The 26421-nt window shown below is 51.2% G+C and overlaps 1 long non-coding RNA gene across 1 annotated transcript; it reads left to right on the top strand.

Moving 5' to 3' along the window:
* Positions 1-1430: 1430 nt before the first annotated feature.
* LOC137216960 (uncharacterized) lies at positions 1431-23798 on the top strand. Its single transcript, XR_010939911.1, has 6 exons — positions 1431-1546; positions 17890-18097; positions 20480-20525; positions 22301-22480; positions 22590-22659; positions 23424-23798. It is a non-coding gene; the product is annotated as an uncharacterized lncRNA (long non-coding RNA).
* The last annotated feature ends 2623 nt before the right edge of the window (positions 23799-26421 follow it).

Raw genomic sequence — 26421 nt, 5'->3', positions numbered from 1 at the left:
TAGAAGGGAAGTGTCGCTAGTGGCGGAGAGTCTCAGGCAGCGACGAAGTAGGCCTGGGTCATTGTGTCCCCCACTGCTGCTTACCCCCGGGGCCTGGAATAAGTGCTCAAGGAAAAGAAAGTGAGCTGGTCCTTCCTTCAAGGAACTTCTTGGAACACGTGATGGAAAGATATTCTAGAATACTAGAACCAAAAGACTGGGGCAGCGGACAGGGCCCCCAAAGCGGCTCTAGTGCGGCCTCCAAGCCAGGCTGGGCATCCTGGGCTCGGGCGCTGCTGATAAGAATGCAGATTTCCCAGGCCCTGCGCCAGAATCCCTGTGTGGGCGGGAGAGGGGGACAGCCGGCTGCACATTCAAAGGGCTCTTCAGGTGCTTCTGACGAATTCTACAGACCGGGGAGGCCAGGGCCAGCTCACACAGCGAGTCATCATAGACTGGGCCCGGAACTGTGGCTCACGCTTCGCACGGCGGGCCTCTCTCCCCTGTGTCATCAGGCCCGCCGCTGCCAAGGCTGAGGCGCTGCATCTGTGACATCTTCAGAGCTGCCCATCGTCAGCTGTGGTCTGTTATGACTCATGCCCTCAGGCAGGATGGCCTTTGCCTGCCAGTGACTCACGGATGCAGCTCCTCAGTCTGTGGGTGGGATGTACTGTCTGTGCCCCTGGGGCGGGAGTGCCCGTCTGTTGGCAAGAAGCCTGCACATCCTTCAGTCCTTCAGTCCAGCCTTCCGTGCGCTGCTTCAGACCCAGATGTACTGCTTGTCCAGCACTCAGCTGGGAGCTAGAGCTGCGGTGGTGAACACACAGTGGTGAACAGGAAAGTGCAAGGAGCAAGAATCCCATCACCTGGCTAAGGTGCGACAAGGGAGGGGCTGTGTGCAGGGTCCACGGGAGTCACAGTGCAGCCCTGGGGGCCCCAGCGGTACGATGCCTCCTATGGACGGATGTGCTGCTCTCTCCCAAGGCTCTTTCCCACTTGTCCTCTCTTTTCCAATTCTGTTTTTTCTTTTTTAACATCTTTATTGGAGTATAATTGCTTTACAATGGTGTGTTAGTTTCTGCTGTATAACAAAGTGAATCAGCTATACATATACATACATCCCCGTATCCCCTCCCTCTTGCATCTCCCTCCCACCCTCCCTACCCCACCCCTCTAGGTGGACACAAAGCACCGAGCTGGTCTCCCTGGGCTATGCGGCTGCTTCCCACTAGCTATTGATTTTACATTTGGTAGTGTGTATATGTCCATGCCTCTTTTCCAATTCTTATCGCAAAGGTAGCCAGGATGGTGAATTTTGTCCCATTTTCCACACCAAAGGGCCAAGGTTGGGAAATAAGAAGTGACTTGGCTGATGTCAGCCAGTCCTGAACTTTCTGCTGCCTCTCATTGCCCTTCCAGGGTCCTTTTCTGCGATGGGAACCTCAGGCAGAGGAGCCCCTACTCCTAAGAGGAAAGCCCCCTCCACCTGCCCCCAGGCCTCACCTGGTGGCTTCCCCAGCTACCTCCAGGTCCCTGGCAAGAGAGCTGCAGGGTCAGAGAAGCACGGGTAAGTGTTAACCACTAATTCTGGTCAGGACCATGGTGGCCAAAACCTCCATAAAGCTGTGAAAATGTGGTCAAGGGGTTATAATCAGTGCTTTAGGAATGCTCACAGAGTAATCTCCTGGCTCAGTCAGGGTTCTCCAGAGAAACAGACCAATAGGAGATGAGATAGATGGCTGGCTGGCTGGCTGGATAGATAGATAGATAGATGACAGAGTCATCAATACACAGATGATAGATAGATAATGACAAATAGAGAGATGATAGATGGATAGATAGATAGGTGGATAGATAGTACATGGATGGATAGATATAGATAGATAGATAGATAGATTGACTGATTTTTAAGGAACGGACTCCCTCAACTGTGGGCCCTGGCAAGTCCAAAATCTATAGGCAGGCCAGCAAACTATACACTCTGGCAGGGGGTTATAATGCAGTCTGGAGGCGGATTCTCTTCTTCTCTGGGAAGCCACAATCTTTGCTCTTAAGGCCTTCAACTGATCGGATGAGACCCACCCACATTATCAAGTCTTAGTAGTCTTCTTTATTTAGAGTCAACTGACTGTAGATGTTAATCACAACTACAAAATACCTTCACAGCAACATTCAGATGAGTGTTTGATTGAAAAACTGGGGGCTATAGCCTATGCCACACTGGCCAAGGTTAGGCCTTGGTAGATTATTTGGCCACTTGAATCTTCTATTATTACCCTCTTGCCCCCCTGACCAGGAAGGCCTAAGTCAGGTTCTCAGCTAGGAAGGACCTTGAACACCCAGAGCTCAGTATCCGGCTCTTTAGCTGGGTCAGAGTGAAAAACAGGGGGAAAACACAGCCCCTTCAGGGGTCCATAGTCAGAGGAAGCCACTTTGAGGCAGGCTACCAGCACAAGCCCCTTAAAACCCCCATGGTGTCCTGGAGCCGAGGGGCTGGCTGGATACCCTGGAAGCATCTAGAACTGTTCAAACTGCAATTTGTAACCCATATGTGGTCGTCCTAAAATCAAGTTAGCAAGTCTCAACCAGCATATATTTAGAAACGTGAAACAGAATAAAAAGAAGATAATAACAAAACATCCAAGTGCACTGCCTTTCTTGTAACAGAAATAACATAGATTGGGTGGCTTAAACAAGAAAGTCTCAGGCCTCGAAGCTAAGAAATCCAAGATCAAGGCACCAACAGATTTGGTGTCTGGCGAGGTTCACAGACAGCCTCCTGGTTGATAGATGGCCATGTTCTAGCTGTGTCCTCATGTGGCAGAAACGTTGAGGGAGCTCTGTGGGGTCTCATTATGAGGGCATTACTCCTATTCATGAGGGCTCCACTCTCATGACCTAATCAACTCTCAAAGGCCTCACTCCTAACACCATCACATTGGGTATTAAATTTCAACATATGAACTTGGGGGGAGACACATTTAGTCTATAGAATTCTGCCCCTGGACCCTCAAAATTCATGTCCCTCTCACATACAAAATACATTCCACCCAAGAGCCCCAAAAGTCTTAGCTCTTTCCGGCATTAACTCTAAAGTCTTAGTTCTTAGTCCAAAGTCTCATCTAAATATCATCTAAATCTAAGTCAGATATGGGTGAGACTCAAGGTACAATTCATCTGGAGGCAAAATTCCCCAGCCGTGAATTGTGAAACCAAACAAGTTATAGGCTTCCAAAATCCAGCAGTGGGGCAGGCATGGGATAGACATTCCTATTCCAAAAGGGAGAAATAGGAAAGAAGAAAGGGTTAAATAGGTCCTAAGTAAGTCCAAAATCTAACAGGGCAAGCAACATTAAACCTTAAGGCTCAAGCATAATCCTCTTTGGCACCATGCTTTGCCTTTCAGACTCACTGGGATGGCCAGGGCACCGCCACAGCTCAGCGGGATGGCCTGCAGTAGTGCTCTTCCGGGCCTTGCCCCATGACAGCTCTTTGCTGGTGCCCTGAAGCTCTCATGGGCTGGAGTCCCAAGCTCATGGCTCTGCTTGGCCACCCTGTCCTTTGGAACCTAGGTGGAAGCAGCCATGCCCCCCAGGCCAGTACACTCTGAGCCTATGGTTAGAGTAGCAGCCCTGATGATCTCTCCATCACCTCTGGGGTCCTTCTTTCCTTGGTTTGAAGAATAGTCCATATTCACGGCTGAATAGCTCTATGGTCCCGTCCTGTAGGGTCTAAGAAGTTAATATTCTCCCTTCATTTTGTCCCATTGTCTCTGTTTCCTTTGGTACCAGCTGGCAGTGTTTCAGCTGGCATAATCCCGTCTCTATTCCTAGCTTTTGTGGAGAAGGTCGATTACACCTGGAGTTTCCATCCGCACTAATTTCCTTATGAAAGAGTCATCTGGCCACCCCCTTAGTATTCTCATTTTTTTGCAATATGAAGAGGCTGAGAATTTTCCAAATCTTTTTCTGCTCCCTTTTTGCTTAACAATTCCATCTTTAGGTCATTCCTCTCTTCTCACATTTTACTATAAGCAGTCAGGAAGAGTCAAGCCATACCTTCAACACTTTGCTTAGAAATCGCTTCATCCAGTTTCATCACTTGCAAGTTCTTCCTTCTACAAAACACTAGGACGTGAACACAATTCAGTCAGCTTCTTTTCCACTTAATATCAGCGATCACCTTTCCTCTAGTCTCTAATGACATGTTCCTCGTTTCCATCTGAGACCTCATCAGAATGGCCTTTACCGTCCATATTTCTGCCAGCATTCTGATCATGCATACCAGGTATTCTCTAAGAAGACTGAGGCTCTCTGTTTGTAGATATTTGTTATAGCCGCACCCCGACTTCACAGTACCAATTTCTTAGTCTCTTCAGGCTGCTGTAATACAATACCATAGACTGGGTGGCTTAAACAGCAAACATTTATTTCTCACAGTTCTGGAGGCTGGGAAGTGCAAGATCAGGGCACCAACAGATTCAGTGTCTGGTGACGGCCGTCTTCTTGGTCCACAGATGGCCATCTTTTCGCTGTGACCTCACACATCATGGCAGAAGGGACAAAGAGCTCTGTGGGGGTGTCTTTTATAAGGGCACTAATCTCATTCGTAAGGGCACCACCCTCATGACCTAATCCCCTCGCAAAGTCCAAATACCATCACACTGAGGATTAGGTTCTAACACACAAATTTTAGAAGAATACAGACATTCAGTGCATAGGAGCATCTTCTGTAGTAATGGTTAAGTATTCGTTCTTAAAACTTTTGTTATGGTGTATGTGTATTTGTATTGAGTCTTGATACAAAATGTATGTCTTACTATAAATATGTTTGAAAGTCACCAATGTATCCAAACAAGCCATTGGGCAGATAAAGAGACTGGGGTCTAAATTAGGGATGGGACATGTTTAAGGTGTTGTAATGAGGAAAAACAGAGAAGGATGGGAATTCAAGTGGTCTCCTGACCTGAGCCCGTGTGCTCCACGCAGGCTGCCGGGCAGTGGCAACAGCCACCCGGGGCTCCAGGACTTGACACTACCAGGGAAGCTCAGGATCCCCAAACAATCCTAAGAACATCTTGGAGAAGCAAACAGAAAAGGCTTTCTAAAGTGCATTCAAATATACAGCACAGTACTGGTGATCATTTTACAATGTATACATGTATCAAAACATCAAGTTGTGCACCTTAAGTTTATACAACTTTTATTTGTCAATTAAACCTCAATAAAGCTGCAGAAAAAAGCATCACAAAAGAAAAATGTGCGTTCACCTTTGGGTTGCAGCGGCATATGCAAAGTGATTTTACTCCTTAGAAGATGCTGGCTTTTTGTATGTTTCTTCCTGCTCACCACCCACTCCCCCGGTTTCTAACTTTTCTTTCTTTTGAGATATCTCTGCACCAGTCAGGGTTCACTTAGAAAAGCAGAGTGGTCAAGGTGATGTAGAATGAGAGGGTTACCATGGGGATGCGACCTGCTGGCCGTGGGAGCTGGTGGAAGGGCCTGTGCATCAGGTATCGGGTCTGAAGTCGCCCAGACCAACAGTCAGGAGGGAAAATGGGCCGCGGGCAAGAGCAAGAACAAACCGGCACCCCATCTGTCTCTGACCACCTCCAACCTCGATACAGTGGGCGACCTGCAAGGGAAGCTGGCCCCCTCACCAAGAGCTGTACACACACTTGACCCGGCTGGAGGAGGAGATCTGGCGGGAGCTAAGGCAGCGGGACATGGGGGGCCAGGACTGCCCCATGATGACAAGAGAAGTCAGCGGATGAGGGACACTGCCCTAGCTGCCATAGCACTGGCTTCTTGCTTCGCTTCTGTCTTCCAAAGTCATCCTATTCTCACGTGGCTGCCACTAACCCAAAACTGAACAGGGAAGGGAATTCCAGGCACTGAAGCTCCAGTTTTACTCCAAAGCCATGGTTTTTAGCCATTTTTAGCTCTCTGAATAAATATAGTGCCTAAGTGAAGAAACAGCAGGGGCTGGAAATCTAGAAAACCCCGACATCCTGAGACTGGTTGAGTGTCCTTCTGTACAGGGCCTGATGGGAGGGGGGCATGTCATCTGCAGGTTCAGGGCCTCACCTGCTTGTTCAGGATCCCCAGAACACTAACAAGCCCAGTTCTTGCCCCTGCCTGTTCACTTAGGCTCCTGCCTCACCCCTGGTTATGAACTGAGTGTTTGTGTCCCCCCAAAATCACACTAACTCCCAACGTGATGGTATTTGGAGGTAAGGCCTTTGGGAGGTAATTGGGTTTAGATGAGGTCGTGAGAGTGGAGCACCTGTGATGGGATTAGTGCCCTTATAAGAAGAGGAAGGGACAAGAGCTTTCTCTCTAGCATTGAGGACACAGCAAGATGGCGGCTGTCTGTCAACCAGGAAGGGGTTCTCCCCAGGAACTGAATCTGCCAAAGAAATGTTTATTGTTTAAGCCACCCAGTCTGTGATATTTTGTTATAACACCCCCATTGACTAATACACCCCTCAAGTATTTCTGTCCACTTCTTACCTTCTTCCTTTCCAGAATCCATTCCCATTTGCTGACACCTGCTGCCCAGGAAGCCCCTTACAGAAACCACAATGCTAGTTGGCCAAAGGCCTTGCCAAAGGGTCTGGCCCTGATACTGCTCCAACTGCCCAAGCCTCCTCGTAACACAGCAGAGGGAGGTTCTAGCGGTGAAAGGAAAAACAGCCTTGACTCTCTATCTTGGGCATATTTTGTGCTCTGAGCTCTGAGAAGCAAGACACTTTGGCCCCAGAGGCTGCAGGTCTCTCCGCAGAGCTGTAACTCAGGCTGCTTTGGATGAAGTGGTTGCTCTGGGATTCCCAGTCCAAGCCACCTAACTCCTCTACCTTCTTCCACCACCTGCGACTCAGGCCTCCAGGATGCCTCCAAGCGTGTCTGGAAAGCTCTGTGGGCTGTTTGCAAGTCCCCAGGCTGAGCCCCTCAGCAATTAACTGGGAGTTTAAGTGTTAACCCACCCACTTATCCCCCTTTCCTGGTCTCAACCCCCACTGGATAAAATGTCTCTGTGCTCCATCCTCGAAAGGAAAGTGGTCCTGATTCCCTCCCAGCATCTTCTCAGTTAAGATGGAAGCTCAGCGCAGGCCCTAAAGAGGACCACACCCCTCCTAACACTGTTCATTCTTTACCGGATTAGGGAACATAGACGTTCCAGCTGGTCTTTATGTCCCAACCATGGGCCTGGTTGTCCTTATAACCTTCCGAAAACTTCCATTTAGAAGAAGAAAAATCTGCCAGGATAATGCAAACTGTGTTGCGTGGTGAACACAATTTGGCCCAATTTGAGCATCCCACGTATAGCAAGATGAGGGACGTGCAGCTTACTGTGGGGCCCTGGTATCAGGGCCTCACGAGAGATCATTGATAGGAGAGCGGAGCAGTTCACAAAACAGCAGCCCTTCTGGGAATAGCGTTTCCTTAGAGTTTAGGGAAATGAGGATGCCTCTTTCCATCACAAGTAAATGTTACCGAGACACATACTTATCAATGCAGCCCATCTCTCGTGCCCTCTGCACCCCATTGCACATTGCCATTGGCTGTCATGGTCATCCCTTTTAAACTTGACCTCAGTTCAGAAGGGAGAAGGGACCTGGTTTCAGGTCCCCACTAGAAATTTCAGCAAGATCCCTCCCTTCATTGCCAGATGCTCTCTTGGGCCCCTTCTGGCCCAGCAGGCTGAGGTCTGAGGACAGTAATGGTGGTCATCGTAACAGTAGCCCAAGTTGCTTACGTATATGGGTGTGGCCAGGGGCCACGTGGGTAATCCGTAGATGGTGCCAGGGTAGGCTGTGGCCCCGGCCTGCAGCCATGGCTTGTCCTCTCCTGGAGGACTCAGTGGTGGAAGGAGTGGCACTACCACATACCTATAAACTTCTCCAGGGCTGCTCTGTCACACAACTCTAGCCGGCGACACCCACATTGTACTCTAGGCCTAGCTGTGGGCAGCGATTAAGTTAAAGTGTACAATTTGATGTTTTGATATACATACGCGTTGTGAAAGGATTCCCACAATGGAGTTAATTAACACATCCGTCACCTCACATATTTACTTTTTTTCTATGAGAACACAATTTCTACTCCCCTAGCAATTTTCAATTCTACCATACAGTGTTACCAACTATAGTCACCATGTTATACATTAGATCCTCAGACCGCATTCATCTTATAACTGAAAGTTTGTACCCTTTTACCAACCTCTTCCTATTTCCCCTCCCCCTCAGCCCCTGGCAACCATCTTTCTCTCTGTTTCAATGAGTCTGATTTTTTTTTTCAGATTCCACATGTACGTGAGATCTGGCTTCTTTCATTTAGCATAATGCCCCCCAAGTCCGTCCGAGTTGTCTCAAATGGCACGATTTCCTTCCTTTTTAAGGCTTTATAATGTGTGTGTGTGTGTGTGTGTGTGTGTGTGTGTGTGTGTGTGTGTGTTATCACATTTTCTTCATCCCTTCATCCATCAGCTGAAACTTAGGTTGTTTCCATGTTGACTATTGTGAATAATGCTGCAGTGAACATGGGAGTACAGATATCTCTTCAAGATCCTGATTACTTTTATTTTGGATATATATAGACACAGAAGTGAGATTGCTGGATCATACGGTAGTTCTATTTTTAATTTCTTGAGGAAACTCCATACTGTTTTCCATAGTGACTACACAAATTTACATTCCCACCAACAGTGTAGGAGGGCTCCCTCTTCTCCACACCCTCGCCAGCACTTGTTATCTCTTGTCTTTTTGATGATAGCCATATCCTAACAGGTGTGAGGTGATGTCTCACTGTGGTTTTGATTAGCATTTCCCTGATGATTACTGACGTTGAGCATCTATTCACATGCCTCTTGGGCAAATATTCTTTCCCATTCCATAGGTTGCCTTTTCATTTTGTTAATGGTTTGCTCAGCTGTGCAGAAGCTTTTTAGCTTTATGCCATTCCACTTCTTTATTTTTGCTCTTGTTGCCTTTGCTTTTGGCGTTAAATCCAAAAACTCCTTACCAAGACCGATGTCAAGGCGCTTATCCCCTACGTTTTCTTCCAGAATTTTTATGGTTTCAGGTCTTACATTCAAGTCTTTAATCCATTTTGAGTTGATTTTTGTGTATGGTGTAAGGTGGGGTCAGTCTCATTGTTTTTCATGCGGATATCCAGTTTTCCCAACACCATTTATTGAAGAGACTATCTTTTCCCTTAATGGGGGTACATTTAACGGTTCAAAATGATCCCTAAGGAGCCCTCACACAGATGGCTGTAATTGAACCTTTTTTCTTGTGTAATATAGCACACAAAGAAAAGTGCTTAACACATAAACGTACAGCTTAACAAATTGTTGTCAACTCTTGTGTAACCATCACCCAGATCAAAACATATAACTTTGCCAGCTCCCCAGAAGCCCCACATGCCCCTCCACTCACAATCACAACCCCCAGTCATATCCCTGACTTCTATGGTGATTACGTCCTTGCTCTTCTTTATACATTATCCTCTAAGGGTGCATTGTGGAACCCCATGGATTACTTTTGCCTATTTTGAAGTTTATAGAAATGGAATAATGCCACACATAATTTTTAACTCATATTGTTAAACTTTTTGTTTTGAAATCGTTAAAAATTTACAGTAAGTTGCAAAAGCAGTACATGGAGGTCCTCTGCACCCTTCACCTAATTTCTCCCAGTGGTACTGTCCTGCAACACTAGAGCACAGTATCACACAGGACATTGAGACTGGTACAGTCCACTGACCTTATTCAGGGTTCAGCACTCATTTGTGTGTATATATATGTGTATACTTTAATGCCCCATCCACATTCTTTTTTATCTGACCTCTTTCACGTAACATTGTACTCTTGAGTTTCCTCAATATTTATTTTCATAGCCTACTTTTCCTATGAATGGACCACACTCTATTTACTCATTTGGGCTTCCCTGGTGGCGCAGTGGCTGAGAGTCCGCCTGCCGATGCAGGGGACGCGGGTTCGTGCCCCGGTCCGGGAAGATCCCACATGCCGTGGAGCGGCTGGGCCTGTGAGCCATGGCCGCTGTGCCTGCGCGTCCGGAGCCTGTGCTCCGCAACGGGAGAGGCCGCAACAGTGAGAGCCCTGCGTACCGCAAAAAAAAAAAAAAAAAAAAAAAATCTCCAGAATATTTACTCATTCTATTGCAGTGGACTGTTGGGGGGCTCCAGGGTTTGGATACTGTGAGCATTGTCGTCGTGTCTCCTGATGCACATGTGTACTCATTTCCCTTGTGTATATAACTAGGAATGGAATTACTGGGGCATTGGCTGTGGCTATCTTCAATTTTACTAGATAATACAAACTTTTCCAAAGTGCCTGTCCCATTGTACACTCCCCCCAGTGATGCACGCATGTTCCAGGGCTCCACAACCCCACTGACGCTTGTTCATTTTAGCCATTTGGGTGGGTAAGCAGTGGGTCTCATTGTGGGTTTCATTTGCATTTCCCTCGTTACTAGGAAATCAAGCGGCATTTCACACATGTATTGGCCACTTGGATTTCCTGATTTGTAAATGACTCAAGTCGTTTGCCAGTTTTTCTATTGGGTCATCTGTCTTTTTGTTAATAACTTGTAGGACTTGTAAAAAAAATATTCTGGCTACAAGCCCTGTGTCAGTTTTATATGTTCCAGATACTTTTTCCCAATTTGAGGTTTGTTTCTTCACTCTGTTCATCGGTCTGTTTATCCAGCCTTATACCAAAACCACAGCAGGCAGATGTCTCGCAACAATTACTGACCCAGGCTGTGCTCATTAGCGATTAGAAGGCTAAAAGTTAGGTATAGTCAGATTAGTAAGGATCTTGAAAATCAACTGGAAAGGCTTGGACCTGACCCATGGAGCAGAGGAGTTCCCCAGCATGTCAGGGAGCATAAGAGAGAGATCATGAATAAGCATCTTAGGAAGATAACTCTGGGAGTCGAGTCTCAGCACGAGAGCACAGAGCTAAGAAAAGAATGTGGAGGTTATTGGAGTGGCTGAAGGTTGAGGTCACAGGGGCCCAGATGAAGGAGGTGGCAGTGGAAAGAGAAAGGAAGGGATGCATCCAAGATACGTTTAGAAGAGAAAGCTGAAATGATGGTACTTTTTTATGACTCAGTGGAAGAGGGAGCTGGAGACTGAAAAATGATGCCAAGCCTTCCAGCCCAGAAACTGAGCGATGCTTCTGGTTTGATGAAAGAGGCTCATAAAATAGGGGAGTGTGTTTTCCACCACTCAATCCTGAAAGTTCAATTCATGTTCCAGAGAATCAGGCAGAGGGGTCCTGACTGTACACAGATTCGCTGAGCCGGGCTGTTGAGAGGTCACCCATGGCTTTGGACTTTGGGGAGTTGAAGCAGGACTTTGAGCCCTATTCAGTCCCCCTTGCGCCTTGTTGATTGAATCTGCTTTGCAGTCTAAACCCAGTTGAATCATATGAACATCTTCGTGCACGCTATTTGATCATTCCGATGGTAAAAGTCACCCAGACTGAAACCACAGCAGCAGCGAAAATAGAGACCAAAACTCAAGGGAAAACTCACCTAAAAAAACAACAGGTAGCTCTAGGCTATTTCATGGGAGACTACGAAACATGTGTAAAAGGTACATTGAATCGTTGTCAGTCCTTGTACATGTGCTCTTTTCTGTTGGCCTTGTATGTTTAAATGCGTGTAGCAACAGCCCTCTCGATCTCCTTCCCCTGCCGAAGCATTCAGGTCTAATATTATTACCGAAAAGCCAAAAGTATATTTACAGAGACTGAATGTGTCTAAAGAGAAGATAAGTCAAATCTCTTGAGAAAATAAAGTCCCGGAGCAGATTATGCTGTGAAAAGACGAAAAGAGTGTTCGCAACTCCATAACGCCATCAGTTGGGTTTTTAAAAAGAAGCCATTCACATTTTAGGTCATAAAATCATTCCCTTAATCCCTTAAACATCAAATAAAATTAAGATTTAAGATAAATTCACTTGATTAGAAATGATATGAAAATCTTCAGCAAATAATTAAAAGGGATTTGGTAACATAATAACAGCTAATTCTAGCACGTATTTAATAAAGAATGGATTACGGGAGGAGTTGGTGTTGACAGCTTTCTCTGGCTATCAGGAAATAGAAAAGCCTCTCCTTTGTAGTTACTACTAATGTTTGCACATGAAATCAAAGGTGCTGGGAAAGCATGCCCCGGGCTCGAGGGGCCGAGTCAGGAAGGCGAGGCCTCTGGAGGTGACTTCCCCTGAAAGACAGCCAGAGCCCGCAGTCAGATGAGGCTGAAACGTGGTGTGGGAGCCGGTGCTGACTCTTCTCCTGGGTCTCTGAAACCTTATGGTCCAGCCACTCAACCTTCAAACGTAGACTTGTTTCAGAAAAGCCAAAACGCACGAGTGTTCTGAGCCTGGATACTCATCCCTGTCGCTCTCTCATTCATCCACCCACTCAGTCAGTCATTCATTTACTCACTTCACAAGCATTTCTTTGTTTTTTAAATTAATTAATTTATTTTATTTATGTATTTTTGGCTGCGTTGTGTCTTCGTTGCTGCGCACGGGCTTTCTCTAGTTGCGGCGAGCAGGGGCTGCTCTTCGTTGCGGTGCGCGGGCTTCTCACTGCGGTGGCTTCTCTTGTTGTGGAGCACGGGCTCTAGGCGCGCGGGCTCAGTAGTTGTGGCTCACGGGCTCTACAGCTCAGGCTCAGTAGCTGTGGCGCACTGGCTTAGTTACTCTGCGGTATGTGGGATCTTCCTGGACCAGGGCTCGAACCCGTGTCCCCTGCGTTGGCAGGCGGATTCTTAACCACTGCTCCACCAGGGAAGTCCCTACAAGCATTTCTTCAGTGTTTGCTGTATTCCTGGTGCTGAGGGGCCTGCAGAACAGGCCAGACGTTGGTCTCTACTCTCAAGGAGCTCACCTTCTAGTGAGCGACAGAAGTACAGACAAAGTCACCACAGCACAGGGCAAAGGAAAATAAGGGCAACATGGAGAAAAGAGGATCCAGGCAGTGTAGAAGAAGTCCTACTGCTAAATTCTGTGTCATTTACTTGTCTTATTTTTTGTCTCTCTTCCCCACTAGGAGGTCAGCTCCGTGAGGGCAGAGGTTTTTATCTGTCTTGTTCACTCCTGGATCTCCCGGTGCCTAGAACAGTGCCTGGTACTCAGTGGGTGCCCATTAAAATATCTGTTGAATAAGGGAGTGAATCATGGGAGAAGGAGGGAGCAACTTGATGGAGCTCTCTTTGGAAAAGCTTCACAGAGGAGAGAATCCTGGAGACGGGCTTTGCCAAAAGAGAAGGCTCTCGGAGAACAGCCAGAAATAAATAGCATCTTGGTTGGAGGGAGCAGCTGGAGTACGAGCCTGGGGGTGGGAAGCTGCCTGGTGTGTTCAAGGAACAGACTTGTCCAGCAGAGACGAATATAGGACACCAGGTGAGAAGGATGCCAGATAAGCTTGGGACCAGGTCTCCGAGAGCATTGAAAGCCAGGTGGAAGTGCTGTGTGTTCTCCTGCGAGTGCTGAGGTCTCTAGAGAAAGAAATAGGACGTGCATTTACTGAAATGGCTGACAGCCTGGCTTGCACCCTAAGAAACAACAGAAGAGCTCCGATTCCCTATACCCAGGACCTTGTGAGCACGCCCTGTGTCTGCAAGAAAAGAGCAACACTGTGGACGGAGTTAGCAGCAGAAGGTTGAGCAGGGAGGGCCCTGGCAGGGAGAGAGGTAAGGGGTAGGGCTCAAGCTGGGCCTCCCGGCCTGGCTGTCAGTCCCGTGATGGGGACAGGCCAGCTGATCCCAAGGGCCCCTGCAGCCCTGACATTCTGGCACTCTAATTATAGAAGTGAAAGCTTCATTTCAGTTAGCTGGGGAAATCCTTGGGTTCCATGTCACCTCCCAGGGCTGGCAGTACAGCTGGCACTGAGGCAGTTAAAAAGGAACGGAATGGAAATCCAGAGAGCCTGCATCAACCCAATGGTCGCTCAGCAGACTTTTTGCTTCTAGATGTCAGCAGCTCTTTCAGGAATGCTAGACAGCAGGCTCTGCACAGGCCAGGGTCTGGGGGGTGGTTTCTGGTCTTTTCTTTCTGCTTCGTGAAGAGGATGGCTCCTCTAGGCCAAGAAGAAATCAAAGACCAGGTTCCTTCCAAACTTTGCTTCCAAAAAAAGGCAGTAAGAGAGGTAGAGCTGTGGTCTAAAGGACCACAGGGACATTCTTGCCATAAACAAGTCTCAGTTTTCACAGAAGTTCTTCCCACAGGCAGCTGGGAGGGAAGCGCCCATTCCAAAATGCTCAGCTGGGCTGCCCTGCTTAGGTCTGTGCAAGTGGGGCCCGTGGGAGGCCAGCAGCGTTGGGCGCCCTTCCTGACACAGAAGCTGGGCCTCCGCAAGGAAACCAGCTTAGGGAAAAGAGCTATGACCCATCAAACAACTGGTTACTACACAATCACCAGAACCAGTCACGAAAAACAAAATAAATACACACCTCAAATGAGCTCTAACTGGTTATTTCTCTGGTTTGACTGAATTCCACTGTCTGGAAAGTGTGAGTGTAGCATGATCTGAGCTGGACCCCAACCCCACGAAGCCCAGCAAAGCCACTCAATGTATTTCAGGTTGAAAAGCAAAGGTTTCCCATCAGTGCAGAGGGGTAGGATGTGAGTGGGTCAGGAGGCCAAGGCCCAAGAGGGATTTGGCCTTGGGACCTGGCTCCGGTGGCATCGTTGCTAGATGGGGAGCAGTGGCGGGGCCTGGGGTGAAAGATGAAAGGTCCAGCTGGAGCCCAATAAGATCCAGGAGCCACGGGATCCTGGAGCAGGGGCAGGGAAGGAGGTGGGAATCCAGATGGAGATTGGGGAACTCCCTTCAGGCATCTCCTCAGTGGTCTGAAGCCGGGGGGTGGGGTGCGCTGAACGTCAAGTTTGGACACAGTCGGTTAGAGGAGCTTAAGGAATCTGCAGGGGGACAAGTCCAGCAATCTTTTGGATACACAACCCTGGCGCGGAGGGGAGAGGGAGGGCGGGGGAGCCCGTGCTGGGAGCCCGACGGAGTGACGGTCCCCTCGCCCACCCTCACCTTCTCCCTTGTCACCATGGCCACCAGGTTCCCACAGCGGGGTTTCTGGTTCAGTCCAACCTCTCTGGATCCCTGGAGCCCCGTGCCTGGTCCTTCGGGTCCCTCACTTCCCCGGGGTGGGGCTCCTCTGGGGGCCTCAGCTGCCGGCCCCGGGGGGCCCAGGGCTCCTGCCAGGCTGGCCTCTCTCTGCTCTCACCCTCCATCCTCATGCTTGCCCTGGGGGCGTCTCACGCCCGCAAGCCTGTCCTCTGCCCCGCGGCTGCCACTCCCGCTGGCCCTCTGTGGATGGCCAGGTGGGAGCCCGAGGGGAGGAGAGGCCGCATCTGCAGGCTGTGTCACCGTGTCCTGCTCCGCCTTGCGGGGACAGGAACCCAGCCGTCTCTGTGCCGCGGGGCAGGCACCCTTGGGAAAGCCCATCAGCCAGCACCAGGACCAAAGCGGGGCCAGGGCACAGCTTCTGAGACGCATCCTGTCCCTTTAGGGACTGTGTGCTCGGCCGATGCCACCTGCAGCAGGTGACCAGAGTTGCCCAGACCCGGCCGACAGAGTCTCCGAGGAGAAAAACCCCACCGGGCCCCAGTGTTAGAACAGCTACTGCTGGCGATGGGGCTGCCTGCCGAAGCTTCCGGAGCCCACGGGCACCTGGGGAGGCCCTGCCGAGGCCCTGGCCCGGGACACGGGGACCGCGTGGTGGCCCTGACTTGCAGGTGACTTTGGCCACAGCCCTGGCCCCTGTGGACCTGGTCTTCCCACCTGTCGGCAGCTTGCGGGGGCGGGGCGGCTGGCCGACAGGAAGGGCCCTGCCTGTCCCTCCCATAGGCCCCCGGGGACTGAGACCAGCCTGCTCAGGGCTCCAGGTGCGCCAGGGCCTGTCCCCTGGGCCACCCTGGGTCGGCTCCGGCTGCCTGCTGCCCCGGGACGGGAGGCCACGCCAGCCTCGCGCCCCTCTGTGTCCCCCTGCCCCGGTCCCATCACAGCTCTAGGGGCGGGGTGCTCGCTCCCACCGTGGCGGTGATGAAGAGTACTACCCCCAGTTTCTCCTCCCACCAGGTGACACCAGTCTGGGTGTCTGGTGTCAGAGAGCCCAGGGAAGCCAAGGCCCTTCCAGACCACCCCACGTGGGCTCCTGGGGCTGAGTGTTGGGCCTCGGGCAGATGGCGTCCTTGGCTTGGGTGGTAGCTGATTGCTTTCTGCCCCTTGTTCACTTTATAAAATATTTATATTTTAACCCTCCGGGGACAACTGTGGTTCTCTGGATAAAAAAAAAAAAGTTGGTGTATGTCCAGCCCTGAAAGTAAGAAACACTCAGTAGTCACAGACCTCACCAAGACTGCCAGGGGTCAGAGGCTGTGAGCTTGCAGCCCTGAGATGCCCTGGGAGTGGCTGCCGGGGACACGGACATCACCATCACCACGCCCACACCCCTCCGCGTGCAGGGTCCGCTTTCTCAGATGTGAATTGGGGCTGTAGGTGGTAAGGATCAATACAAGCAAAGGACAGAAAAAGCCTGCGGAAAATGTGGCAGGCAATCGAGAAAGGGTTTCACACCTGGGAAGAGGGAGACTCCTCTCCCACCTCTACCCCGCAGCCGCAGAAGTTGCTGGAGACCCCACAAGGAGCGCAGTGGCCAGGTTGGGGCCAGAGCTGGGGCCCAGAGTTCCTTCCAGCTATTCAGGAAGGTGGCATTCGAGGTTCGCAAGCCCCCTCCCCCTTTGCCCAGGCCCTGTAAGCATCCGAGGGGAGCCCTGCACCCCGCCTCTGAGCAGGTGCAGACCGCCCCGGCCCAGCTGCCTCTGTGCGCAGCTGCGAAGCCAAGGCCGGCTGGGTCTCTGGGCCTTAGAGGCCCCTGTGGTGCAGGTGTGGGAAGGGGGATTGAAAGGGCCTCTCGTTGAGGGAGGACCACTGCAGCTCAGATCCACCCTGATTCTGCCACTACCTGGCAGAGGGGCTGACAGGTGGGAGTGAGCCTCCCGAGGGGCAGGCTGGGGACGGGCGGTAGGCTCGGGGCTGTCATCAAATGTCTGAACCTAGTCTTCTGAAGCAAACGGAGAAACTTCCTAATATAATATTAAAGCTGTTTCCACTGTGAGCTGTTTGCATCTCAGGTGCCCTTGTATTTAGTCTGCTACAGCGGCGAGGTTTGGGGACGCTTATCAGTAAGCATTTTAGCAATTTTCCACACCTCCTTGTGGTTTTGGGAGCAAGGGCTGCCATCCGGGCCACTTCCTCATGGGAGACAGTTTCAGGACAGGTGTAGACACCTCACAACTTCTCTGGAGAAAAGTCCCCAGATCTGGTGCTCCTCCCAGGGGATCTCTTTGCCTTGCTAATGAGACCCGGCAACAGCGAATTTCAGTTCCTGACAGACAGGTGACAGAGGCTCCGAAAAGCCGCCCCAGCCCTGGGTTACCCTGGCCGTCAGGCCCTGGCGCCCGTCTGAGAGCGCTCAGTTTAGCTCAATTAACATCTCAAACCCACAGTTTAGGGCGAAATCTACATACTACATAATCTAAAAGCAAACATTTGCCTTTGATAGCTCTAATTTATGCACACAATTTGCTTACTGTTGGCGTCTAAATTATTATTTTTTCGAATTGCTTCGCGGCAGAAAATCAAAGCCTGCTGAGTTATTGGGTTTTTTTTTTAATCACACTCGACAACTTATTTTCTTGTGTGTGTGTGTGTGTGTGTGTGTGTGTGTTTACATAAAACATCTAATTAATCCATGCAGTCTGGAAACTTTATGTTTAAACCTTTCATGCTCAGAAGACAAACTGAATGAAAATGTAGCTAATTTGTATAGAAGCTTCTTTTTTCTTGTCTCCTCAGATACATCAGCAAACACGTGGTGAGAACAGGAAGACTGCGAGACAAGAAAATGAATGAAACTCCAATCCGCAATGTATTCAAGGAGTTTTACTGCCCTAGGAAAAGGTTCATATTCCAAGAAAGAAGTTGAGGAGGGCCACCTTTCTTCCTGCAGCCTTAATTTCAGAAAGTGTTTCTCTGAGAGGCCCCTTCGGCCCAGCATGGTTGGGTGAGAGCCCTGCAGCCAGGCGGCCCCAGTCCCAGGTCCCAGGCGCCGCAGAACAAGTGCTTCCTGCACCAGGTGTCCCTTCTCCTTGCCGGAACCTCCTGCCAACCTTTCTCCTTAGCATCCCTGCCTTGACAGACCAGACCACTGAGCCAGGACAGGGCTTGTCTGTGCCCCTTGGTTGGCCCCGTGAAGAAGCCAGGAGACAATCTGAGAGGTGCCTGACTCCAGATCCTTGGCTTTTGGCTTCTGTGGCCTCAGTCTTTGGGGTTTTTTTCAGTCTTGAGGTGCCTCGGAGGGCGCATCTTCATCTTTATAGACACATCTCAATTTGGCAAACTTTGCCGCCCTTCCCTTCCTCCTGAGCCCCAGCTCCGTCAATCCCCACTCCCAGCCTTGGCCCGGGACTCGAATCCCAAGAGACAAAGAGGCTATTTAGGTGCAGATATCCCTAATGAATGAAGAAAGGAGAGTCACTGGTCTAAGCCATTTCTCCGCCGCCAGCACAGCAGCCCAGGGGCCTGCAAGGGATGCATGTGCTCAAAAGCCTGCCTTTGGAATCCCTCCTGGAACCGGCATCTGTAAGGAAGAACTGACGAATTATTACCCTGGGCAGAGCGCAAAGACGCCTCCAGACAGGATATGGGGAAAGGTCCGGGGAACAGGCTTATTTGACTAGACTCTGCTCAACAGACAGATTATAAATCGGCCTTGTCACCAGGGGACTGAGGGTGAGAAAGTGGCGGAATGGGACTGGAGGCTCCTTGGACATTTCCTGACTGCCTGTTCTCTGCTGGCGGGTGTCCGCAGAAGGGCCGCTCGCAAAGCCCTGTCACCACCATGGCTACCACTGCCGGCCCCATGCTCCACCTTTAGCTAAGAGTGGCTGGTCAGGGTCCGGGTTGGTTAGAAGCTGCACTGGACTTGAAGTCTTGATACTTTTCCAGTCTGGCTTAGAAAAAGGCTGTGGTGGAAAGGAAGGTTCCCAGGGCTGGGCTTCAATTGCTCATCTGCCGTTCTCACCTCTTCTCCAGCATCAAAACGTTTTGCAGAGTCCACATGACAGCAGCTAGCAATACTTTTATCATCTATCAAGGAACAGAAAAGGCCAGTCTTACAGATACGGAAGGCACATCTGTCTGTAGACAGCGCTTGGTGTACACACGGATCTGTGAACTCCCAGCGGTCACGCCTCCACTCACTCAGCCAACGATGACCGAGGACTCAGGCATGGTCTTTGAGAAAGTCAGTATCACTGGCCTGAAATCAAGGTGCCAGCAGGGTCTCGCTCCCGCTTAAGGCTCTACGGGAGGAGCCTCCCTTGCCTCCTCCAGCTCCTGGGGGCCCCAGGTGTTTCTTGGTTCTTGGCCGTGTCACTCCAATCTCTGCTTCTGTCTTCATGTGGCCTTCTCTGCATTTCTCCCCTTCTTAGGACACTTGTCGTTGGATTTAGGGCCCACCCAGATGAATCAGGATGATCTGATCTTGAAATCCTTAAGTTGATGACATCTGCAAAGACCCTGGTTCCTAATAAGGTCACATTCGCAGGTTCCAGAGGGACACATCTTTGGGGGCCACCATGCAACACCCTACGGTATGAACATTGGCCATATTGGGAAGCACGCATGGTCTTCAAGACCTTTTCCAGTGCTAAGTCTCCCCAGAGTTTGCTGCCACTGCTGTGGCGCTCGACCAGGCCCTCCTGCTTCCGGACTGGTGTGTAGCCGGCAATCTGTATGTCACCGGAATTCTAGTGTGTTAGATTCTGGGAACCTGCCTTTCCTCTGAGTTGGTTATTTTTCTCTCCCAGCCAGAAAACTTCTCTGGGGAAAAAAAAAAAAAAAAGGAGAAGAGAGAGAAGGAAAAGAAAAACGTCCCATGCAAAGGGAATATATATATATTCTTCCATTTGGCCATTAGAGTTGCTTTCTCCAAGGCCAGCTCGGCTCCAGCCTTTTGCTCAAAAGCCTTTGACGGCTCCCTGGTGCCTGTGAGATGCTATTTGAGCTGCTCAGTCCGGCCCTCAATGTTCCCCACGTGGACCCCAGCCTACGTCTGCAGCCAGTCTCTCCCCACTACCTCCCATCCTCACACACATCCCTAACCCAGCCTGGCCCCTTTTCCCCCAGAATCCCCTGCCCTCCTCTGCTCCCAGGAAGTATCCTGCTTCTTCGCCTAGGATACTTTTCCACACCTGCCCACCTTCTTTCCATCTTGCCAGGCTCAGTTCCAACCCGACCACTTCCTAGAAGTCTTCCTGGCCTCGAAGAGCTGACGATGACTCTCTCTCTCTCTCTGCTCTAGTCCCTTCCCGAGGGTCCATATCAAGATTATGATCGGCCTTGTGGCTCACTCACCTAACCAGGAATCTCTTTCTCCCTCTAGGGGATGGAGTTGAACTTGCCCTTGGGTCCCTGACACCTCGCACACGGTAAGCTATGCAATGGATTCTTGTTGAATGGAATTGAGGGTGATGTATGCATCTAATTGCTTCCTCCAGTGCTTAGCTGGTAAGGAAATTAACCAATTCCAAGAGGGGAAAAAAGGGTAGGAAAACCAGCTGAGAGAGAGATGGGATCCAGAGACGTCCAGGATAGCAGATGGCGTCCACGGAGCCTGAGTCCTGCCCGGACCTCTCCTGTCGCCCCGAGTCCAGAGTCCCTCAGGCGCCCCCATTGCCTACTCTTTGAAGGCCTGCAGGTGTCTTGGCCCAGGGACTTGGGGCTCATTCTGTTGACACCTCAGATGAATGCGGAGGTTGTTGAGATTGCCTCAGTCTTTGCCAGTGTCCCCAAAGTCCTCTTCCTGTGCCCTCCTTGCTTCGAGCCAAGGTCAAACCTCTTCCTTCCAGCTCTTCTGGCTTTTGGGAAAGTAAGGCCCCCAGGCCCATGGCTAGATGTCCTACCCAAACCCCAACTAAACAGCACTCCTGGAGTCTGTGCCTAGAACCTCCCTTCTCAGGATGCACCGCCCCCCGGGCAGCCATCGCGAGCTGCTCCCGTGCACACCCGCTGGCTCAGGGACCTGCCGTCTGTGTCCACAGCTTCTTCTCGGTGCCTCAGGCTCTGCACACCTGCTCCCTTGGGGACATCAGCTCAAGGACTCCATCCTGCCATCACTATGGTGTGGGGGGAAGATGGACCATGAACTCTGACGTCAGCCCTGGGCTTGCATCCCAGATATGCACTTTCCTAGTCTGTGACCTGCTCTGAGCCTAAGTTCCCATGAATTCATTCATTCACCTACTCAGTAAAACAACAACAAACTGTCGTGGTCCTAACGCGGGTTGGAAAATAATTTCCAGACACAACACAGAATGTAAAGAAGATAGAAATTATTAGAGGAAAGGGTCGCTGCCAGAAGAGTGGGCCGACTTCCTAGTAGTCTAGGAGAGTCGAGCCCGAACATGTGCTATTGATCAGTTTTTATAGCCAGGAAACAAAGGAATGGTCCGAGGTGAAAATTTCATTTACTGCTTGGTCGAGGCACATATACCTTCCTTCTATAGGGTGGGAGTGGGACAGGGCAGATGCCTTTCCTTAACTGGGACAGGTCCCGTGGCCCAGGTGGGCTCAGGAATTTCGTAACCATCGCAACACGGCAGGGAGGGCGATTAAGAGTCTGGTAGGGGCTGTAACGCTGAAACTTTTTCAGGCAGGGTTGTCCTTTGTCCTTGAAGCACTTTGCGGAGCATCTACTGGGTGCCAGGCCTACTATGTGCTAGTAACCATTGGGGTACAGTGATGAAAAGGACAGAATCCCTGCCCTCAAGGAGCTCACCATCCTGATCTCGTGAGGCACTAGCCACGTGAATAATCATAATAGAAGGAGACCAAGGTTATAATGTTGCGGTCCCGTTCTGTGACTACTGAGCTCCTAGCAATGTCCCCCTCTGAAGCATTATATTATAAAACACAGCAAAGGGCTAGGGGCTAAAGAATTCTGGACTTGTGATAAAAATCCATTTTTCCTGCAAGAATTTCAATCAGAGAGATGTTTTTTACATTGCTGTGGGTGTATCTGGCTCTCGCAAGCTAAGGTAATCAGCTGCTTCAAATGGACGGAACAGACGTGAATACCACGGAGCCCTTTCTGAACAGCACAGAAAGGCAAAGTCAGGCTTCTCAAAGACCCCAAAACGATGCATCCTCAATTTTAAGATGGTGTGAGTGATAAGATGCAAATAATTGAATAACAATTTTGCAGGAAGAAGCGACACTGCATTGAGTTGCCCATGGATAATGACAGCATGGCAACATTGACATGTGAGAAAGCAGAAAGTTCGAGCTTCCAGAAACTCGCTCAGCAGCCTACTCCCAGCCGCCCGAGGCCTGCGGCACAGCCAGCCACGCTGCCAGCACAGCCCGCTTCACCCATCAGTCACAGGTGACACTTCCTCCCCCTCCCCCTCCCCCCATAGCCCTAGCTCCCAACTCTGGTCCTGTCATTACCAAGAGCCAGCTGCAGATTCTAGTGATGCTTTTCTGTCCCACAGGAGTCCCGGCAGGAGGAGTCCTAGGCCTGGAGCACAACGGTACCTGACACGTGGCAGCGGGAAAGTGATGGTAAGAGAGATAAAGTGATGGTAAGAGCACTGGATAGACGGGGTTGGCCGTTGCGAGGCTATGGAGAGAAAAGGGGCCGGGGGAGTCAGGGGAGGGCCCAGGTTTCTGGCCAATGACTGAGACATGGGCCCCAGGAGAGAAAAACAGGTGTCAGGTGGACCCCAGGGCTGGACCCCAGGGCTGGATCCACCAGAGGGTCCCGCTCTCCGATTTCTCGTGAGGCCATCTCTGTACTGCTTGGGGAGGGACCAGGAAGACTCAGGGTCGCTTTCCCAGGTCAGAAATGCATCCTTCCTCTCCTGAACGCACGGTTCATGATTGTAGCGGGCAGTTCACGCAGGCTGCAGGCTGGGCTGTCAGCAGCCTTGCAAACGGCCCCCCAGCCTCGCCCTTCACGTGGGCAGGTCTGCAGTCCCACTGCTGGGGTGCCCACCCTGGTCCCCCCCTCCCTGTGCACTGGGGCCGAGGGGAGTGCCTGCTTTGTAAGGTTGAGGTAGCGATAAAATGAGATCGTGCTCTGGCATCTGAGCCGCGCCTGCCGGGGCCCTGATAGATGCTACGCACGTGTTAGCTTCGCTGCTGCTGGGGGGCCGTCTCCCTCCTTCTCGCTCATTCCTCGCCCTGATACTGTTGCTATGGTCCGTCTGCTGGTTTCCTGCGGCTGCTCTGACAAAATCACCACAAACTTGGTGGCTTTAAACAACAGAAATGTATCCATTTATACAGAAATGTATGTACAGATGTACGTGTTTCTTCTCTCATAGTTCTGGAGGCCGGAGTCTGGAATCACGGTGTCAGCAGGGCCACGCCACCTCTGAAAGCTCCAGCAGTGCCTCTCCCAGCTTCTGGGGACCCAGGTGCTCCTTGGCTTGTGGTTACATCACACTCCTCTCTGCCTCTGTGTTCACACGACCTCCTTCCCTGTGTGGCTCGAAACTTCCTCTGCCTCTGTCGTATAAGAACCCCTGTTACTGGCTGTAGCGCCCACCCAGATTATCCAGAATATCCCATCTCGAGATTCTTAACTTCATGCACCTGCAGAGACCCTTTTTCAAATAAGGTCACATTCATAGGTTCCCAGTGGACCCATCTTTTGGCTGAATGTCACTACAGGCTGAATGTTAGGATTTCTCATCATTCCCAAGACCACAGGCCACATCACTTGCATTTTCCCTGGGCTGGGCCCCTGGAGGACGCTCACAGAGCTAAGTGCCCACAGCCATGGAGGCAAGGCCGCAGTTTGTATCAGCTCTCCAGAGCTCAAGGGGAAAGGGGCCCTGGAGATCAGATCACCCAAGCCATCACCAGCCTGGTAGAGGAAAGGGAGGCCCCCAGAGGACGCCCTCCTACTTACTTTGTGTGACCGGCGCTTGCCGCTGGGACAGTGTTAAGTAAAGCCCTGGGGCCCAGACTTTGCTCAGGGATGCAAATGGGCTCTCCCATCGCCCCGAGGACTGCAGACACACGCCAGCTGGGTTCCAGCCTTAACTACCCCGTCTGTCACTTTAGGCCACTTGAAAGAGGTAAACTGGCAGCAGTGAGCCTGATGTGAAGCCAACACAGCCGAAGGCAGTGGAAGCTTTTAGCAACCTGCAAAGGGCCCCGCAGGAGGCCCTGATGGAGATGCCAACTGCCCTACCGCTGTGGGGCCTGGGGGGCCTGGGGGCCGGTGGGGCTGACCTGGGGCTGACCTGAGTCCCACGTTAGATGGGAAGCACTGAGGCCTCCACGTTGGGAAAAACAAGGACTAGCGAGGAAAAGAGGGCGGGGAGGGCGGAGGTGGAGGGGCTGCTCGGGCAGAACTCAGTCCCCTCGCACATTTCTAAGAACGCAGTGATGGAACAGAGCCAGAGAAAGACCGTGCCTTTCACCAAAGGGGGGAGGGGACAACCCAGTGACCAATTTCGGTGATTAGCTGCAAGAAGAGGGCCCTTTATTCCGGGCGTGTGTATGCCTTTTAATTTCCTCTTGTGGGCTCCTGAGGGGGCCCGGTAACCGTGCAATTGGTATTCCTGGCCAGCCTCGGCAGATGCGGGCACTCGCTCCGAGAAGGCTCCAGGTGTCGCGGGGTGCCACCTGCTCTGCCGGCTTCCCGATTAACTGCGTCGTACAACCTGCCAGGGGCGGGCGGGCGGGCAGCAGCGGGGCCGTGTCGCAACGGGGCCCAGGCTGGTCTCCTCTGGCCGGTGAGAGGCGGGAGCGGCGAGGTCCGAGTGGACCTTGGCGCCGTCCCTGCTTGGTGCGAAACATAATAAAACCTTACTGTCGGTGATGAGGGGACTTGGCTCCCTCAGGCAATTGAAAGCACAGAAGTTACAAAGCAGCCAACTGGGGTGGGGGTGGTGATCTGTATCACAAGAAGACCCTTGGGGCTTCCCTGGTGGCGCAGTGGTTGAAAGTCCGCCTGCCGATGCAGGGGACGCGGGTTCGTGCCCCGGTCCGGGAGGATCCCGCGTGCCGCGGAGCGGCTGGGCCCGTGAGCCATGGCCACTGAGCCTGCGCGTCCGGAGCCTGTGCTCCGCAACGGGAGAGGCCACAGCGGTGAGAGGCCCTTGGCTTCGTAAGAGGAGTTCTCCTGCAGCTGCTATCGATGGTGCCCCAGGGGTGTTAAGGATTCGATTTAGAAAACAGTGACTCGCCCCCAGCTCTTGCACAGCAACTCTGCCTTGTAAAACCAGCACTTCTGGACTGACTTTGGACCAGCCTCCCAGCCCCGAGATGTGCGGTATTGCCAAAGACCCCAGCTGTCCTTGTACTAGCTCACACACGGAGCCCTGGCAATTTCTCAGAAACAGATGTGGCTCCTTCCCAGGCTGGCACCTGGCTTCGGAGATGAACGCAGTGGCCAAGTGCCGGGGCCCAGGAACGGAGGGACGTTGGGGGGAGTGGGGTGGGCAAGACCCGAGTTTCCGTCCTGCTGGGCCCCCAGCAAGTTGCGGGGCCTGTTCCCTCTTTGGGCCCTTAGTGTCCACGTGCAGAGAACAAGGGAGTCTTGACGCACTTCCGGTTTCACCATTCCAGGAGCTCCACCCATGGGCTGGCGGAGTGACCCTGGAGATGCCCTTGACCTGCCTATGAAGTGGGATAGGGACATTGCCCTGAATCATGCCCAGAATGATGGCGACGGTATATGTTTGCGAAAGTACTTTAGAAATTGTGCCTTTTACAGAGCGGCGGTGGCCCACGTCCCTGTAAAAAGAGCATCTTAAAAGTCACCTCTTTCTCATCTGAGGGCTCAGGTGGTCTGAAACCTGTTCAGTGGGTGCCTGTGCTCCAGGTGGGGAGTTTTTCCAGGGATCGGCTTCCAATGAACGCTCGATGCAAGTAAACTCTTTCCCCTACATTGTGACATTTCGAGAAAAGTAGGTTCCCAAAATGCAAAGTTCGTGCTTCACAGAATTTAACTGGCCCGAAGCTTGGAATACAGTGGGAGCTTATGTAAATGACTAGGAAGTGCCCATTAGATATAGAGTTTTGAAATTAAAACTAATTTTTCGAACTTGCCCAGGGTCCGTGAAGGGAGGGGGGCGCGGGCCAGGAGCAGTCCCTGCGTAACTTGGTGGTGGAAGCCTAGATCTTTGCCCCCATTCCATCTTCCACCCTAGCCATTGCTCAAATTGAGGGGAAGTTTGTAGACTTCGTAAGGATCCAAAGTGGTTTCTAAACGTTCTGAACTCCAAGCTCCAACCAGAGAATTGTTCTAAGAGCTAGGAAGTTTGAGGGACTTAAAATGAACCAGGACAAAAGGCAGCAGAGGTAGGA

This window comes from Pseudorca crassidens, chromosome X, assembly GCF_039906515.1.
Source record: "Pseudorca crassidens isolate mPseCra1 chromosome X, mPseCra1.hap1, whole genome shotgun sequence".
Taxonomy (NCBI): Eukaryota; Metazoa; Chordata; class Mammalia; order Artiodactyla; family Delphinidae; genus Pseudorca; species Pseudorca crassidens.
Note: the sequence above shows the minus strand (reverse complement) of the source record. Positions and strands in the feature narration are given on the sequence as shown.